This window comes from Carcharodon carcharias, chromosome 26 (genome assembly GCF_017639515.1).
Source record: "Carcharodon carcharias isolate sCarCar2 chromosome 26, sCarCar2.pri, whole genome shotgun sequence".
In the NCBI taxonomy this organism is placed as follows: domain Eukaryota; kingdom Metazoa; phylum Chordata; class Chondrichthyes; order Lamniformes; family Lamnidae; genus Carcharodon; species Carcharodon carcharias.
This window is the reverse complement of record NC_054492.1, coordinates 22,533,162-22,537,922: the sequence shown is the minus strand read 5'-3', so window position 1 is coordinate 22,537,922 and position 4,761 is coordinate 22,533,162.

Sequence of the window (4,761 nt, the reverse complement as noted above, 5' to 3'; positions counted from 1 at the left end):
CTGTATTCTGTCATGTAAGGAGTGTGTTCTGTGTTTAGTGAACAAGAACCTTGTTATCTGCAGAGTGAGCCTTTCTTGAGCACCTGAAGCTCCCTTTACCTTTTCAAGCCAGGCAATCATAATAGGCTCTGCAGAGATTCATTTAAGGAGAAGCTAAATAAGCACATGAGGGAGAAAAGAATAGAAGGACAAGCTGATAGGGGGAGATGATGAGAAGGCTTGTGTGGAGCATTAACACCAGCATGTAATAGTTGTGCTGAATGGCCTGTGTAATCCAATTGCTCAGTTGTGCCAGAGTTTACAAGAGATAATGTGACCGAGTAGGAACAGGCAGTTCACCCCTGGCATCCTGGACCAACATTCATCCCTCAGCCAACACCACCAAACATACAGATTAACTGATTTCATTGCAGTGTGAAAATTGGCTGCAGTGTCTGCAATTCAAAAATACTTCATTGACTGCAAAGCATGATGCAACATCCTGAGGTTGTGAAAGCTACTAACTAAATCCACATTCTTAGCAACTGATGACCTTAACCTGATGATGGAATAGTAGACACTTTTATTCATTCACAGGATGTGGGCTTTGTTGGCTGGGCCAGCATTTATGCCCATCCCTAGTTTCCCTTGAGCAGGTGGTGGTGAGCTGCCTTCTTGAACCACTGCACTCCATGTGGTGTAGGTACACCCACAGTGCTGTTAGGGAGGGAGTTCCAGGATTTTGACCCAGCGACAGTGAAGGAGCGGCAATATATTTCCAAGTCAGGGTGGTGATTGACTTGGAGGGGAACTTCCAGGCGGTGATGTCCCATCTATCTGTTGCTTTTGTCCTTCTATGTAGCAGTGGTCGTGGGTTTGGAAGGTGCTGTCGAAGGAGCCTTGGTGAATTCCTGCAGTGCATCTTGTAGAGAGTACACACTGATGCTACTGTGTGTTGGTGGTGGAGGGAGTGAATAATTGTTGGTGTGCCAATCAAGCAGGCTGCTTTGTCCTGAATGGTATCAAGCTCCTTGAATATTGTTTGAGCTGCAATCATCCAGCCAAGTGGAGAGTATTCAATCACACTCCTTACCTGTGCCTTGTAGATGGTGGACAGGTTTTGGGGAGTCAGGAGGTGAGTTACTCATCACACGATTCCTAGCCTCTGACCTGCTCTCATTGCCACAGTATTTATGTAGCTAGTCCAGTTCGGTTTCTGGTCAATGGTAACCCCTAGGATGTTGATAGTGGAAGATTCAGCGATGGTAATGCCATTAAACATAAAGGGGCGATGGTTAGTTTCTATTTTGTTGGAGATGGTCATGGCCTGACACTTGTGTGGCATGAATGTTACTTGCCACTTGTCAGCCCAAACCTGGATATTGCCCAGGTCTTGCTGCATTTGGACATGGACTGCTTCAGTATCTGAGGAGTCACAAATGGTGCTGAACTACGTGCAATCTATCAGCGAACATCCCCACTTCTGATCTTATGATGGATGGAAGGCCATTGATGAAGCAGCTGAAGATGGTTGGGCTGAGGACATTGCCCTGAGGAACTCCTGCAGTGATGTCTTGGAGCTGAGATGACTGACCTCCAACAACCACAACCATCTTCTTTTGTGCTAGGTATGACTCCAACCAGTGGACAGTTTTCCCCCAATTCCCATGACTCAAGTTTTGCTAGGGATCCTTGATGCTACACTCGGTCAAATGCTGCCTTGATGTCAAATGCAGTCACTCCCACCTCACTTCGGGTGTTCAGCTATTTTGTCCACGTTTGAACCAAGGTTGTAATGAGGTCAGGAGCTGATTGGCCCTGGCAGAACTCAAATTGGACATCAGTGAGCAGGTTATTGCTAAGCAAGTGCCGCTCGATAGCAATGTTGATGACCCCTTCCATTACTTTACTGATGATCAAGACTAGACTGATGGGTCGGTAATTGACCGGGTTGGATTTATCATGCTTTTTGTGTGCTCTCATTTCCCTGGACCTGCAATGCTGCAGGTTCCCAAGAGAGCTGTTTCTCTCAACTCTCTCTGACTCTTATCCTTCCATGAGATAGGATTTTCAAAAGGCCTTTGATAAGATGTCCCATAATAGTCTAATGAATAAGGCTAGAGAATAGAGTCGGGGTCAAGAGGCAGAATTGATTGCTAGCTGGCTTCAAGACAGAAAGCAGAGAGTGGGAGTAAAGGGTTGTTATTCAGAAGGTGGGAAGTGATGTTCCACAAGGGACCACTGCTGTTCAAAATATACAGAACAATTTTTACTTTGGAATCAAGAACACAATTTCTAAATTTGCAGATGACACCAAGTTGGTGGGGATGGTCAATACTGAAGAGGACCGTAACAAATTACATAAGGACATTGGTAAACTTGCAGAATGGGCAAATAATTGGCAAATGAAGTTCTACGTGGTTAAATGTGAGGTAGTACATTTTGATAGAATTGTGGGGTAGTCACATTACTAGAAGCTGTGAGTCTAGGTTCTGTAGAAGAACAAGGGAATCTCTAGCACAATCACTAAAAGTTATGTCACAGGTTAGTGAAACCATAAAAAAGCAAACCAAGGGCTGGGCTTTATTTCTAGAAGGATAGAATGAAAAGTAGGAAAGTTATGCTAAACAGGAATGAATCTCAGTTAGACCAAACTGACGTATGTAGTTCTGGTCGCTGTATTATAAAAAGAATTGGGGAGGATGCAGAGAAGATTTACAATGGTGATACCAAAAATATGGGGATATACATATTGGGAAAGGATGAACAGGCTAGATACCTTTTGTTGTGAAAAAAAGAAAGCTGAGGGGTAACCTAATAGAGGCCTTTAATAGTATGAGAAGTTTTGATAGAATGTTTCCTCTTGTGGGTGATCAATGTAAGATAGTCACCAAGAAATCCAACAGGAAATTCAGAAGAAACCTTACCCAATGGTGGTGGGAATTTGGAACTTGCTACCTTAGGGAGTGCTTGAAGTGAATAATTTAGATACCTAGCACAAAGGAAGATGGTTGTGGTTGTTGGAAGTCAGTCATCTCAGCTCCAGGACAACAATGCAGGAGTACCCCAGCGCAGTGTCCTTTAGCTGCTTCATCAATGACCTTCCTTCCATCATAAGGTCAGAAATGGGGATGTTCGCTGATGATTGCACGATGTTCAGCACCATTCGTGACTCTTCAGATACTGAAGCAGTCTATGTCCAAATGCATCAAGACTTGGACAATATCCAGGCTTGGGCTGACAAGTGGCAAGTAACATTTGTGTCACACATGTGCCAGGTAATGACCATCTCCAACAAGATAGAATAGAACCATCGCCCCTTGATGTTTAATGGGAATACCATCACCGATTCCCCCACTATCAACATCCTGAGGGTTACCGTTGACCAGAAACTGAACTGGACTAGCCATATAAATACTGTGGCTACAAGAGCAGGTCAGAGACTAGGAATCCTGCGATAAGCAACTCACCTCCTGACTCCCAAAAGCCTGTCCACTATCTACAAGGCACAAGTCAGGAGTTTGATGGAATATTCCACACTTGACTGGATGAGTGCAGCTCCCACAACACTCAAGAAGCTTGACACCATCCATGACAAAGCAGCCCACATCCACAAACATTCACTCCCTCCACCACTGATGCACAGTAGCAGCAGTGTGTATCATCTACAAGATGCACTGCAGCAATTGACCAAGGCTCCTTAGACAGCACCTTACAAACCCACAACAATTACCATCTAGAAGTACAAGGGCGGCAGATAGTTGGGAACACCACCACCTGGAAGTTCCTCTCCAAGTCACTCACCATCCTTGCTTGGAAATCTATCACCGTTCCTTCATTGTTGCTGGGTCAAAATCCTGGAACTCCCTCCCTAACAGCACAGTGGATGTACCTACACCACATGGGCTGCAGCGGTTCAAGAAGACAGCTCACCACCACCTTCGCAAGGGCAACTAGGGATGGGCAATAAATGCTAGCCCAGCCAGTGAAGCCCACATCCCATGAATGATAAAACAAAATTTAAAGAGTAGCTAGACAAGTATGTGAGAGAGAAGGGAATAGAGAGTTACGATGGTAGATTTAGTTGAGGAAAAATGGGAGGAGGTTTGAGTGGAGCATAAATGCTGACATGGACTGGTTGGGGTGAATGGCCTGTTTCTGTGTTGTACATCCTGTGTATGGAATCTTATGTATGTGTTCAAAGGCACGCAGGACTCCACAGAAAAATAACTTCATCAACAAGCCTTTAACTAGGATTCACAGTCAAGGAATTAATAATTTCTTCATTCCTTTATGATTTTTTAAATCTTGTGAATTCCCAAGTTTTAAATAAACCTTTAAAGATCAGGTTTAGTTAGGAGAGAGTGGTTAGTAAAATCTTAACACCACTCACCAGCAGGTGTCTCCAATGTATGAGATTGGCTGAGTTTAGTGTGCGGTATAATCTCTTTCATAAACCGACTTAATAAGTGACATTTGTAGTGAACAGTGTGACTGTGAGTTCAGGACAAATTCCATTGGTGCTTTCTGATGTTCTGTTCAGTGCTCTGTGCTCTCGTGCTGTGTGATCCCGTGGTCTCAGCCCAGGCAATTAATCCACAGCACAGCAATTGGGGTCACACCAGTGTCAAGTTTGGAAAATTGTTCGCTGCCACAGTTCTATTTCCTGAAACCCATGGGAATGTTTCAAAACCTCACGTTCATTAAACTGACCAGACCTGACCTGGAGTCACTGGCCTAGAGTCTCACTGACCAACACTGGCCTGGAGTCTCACTGACAAA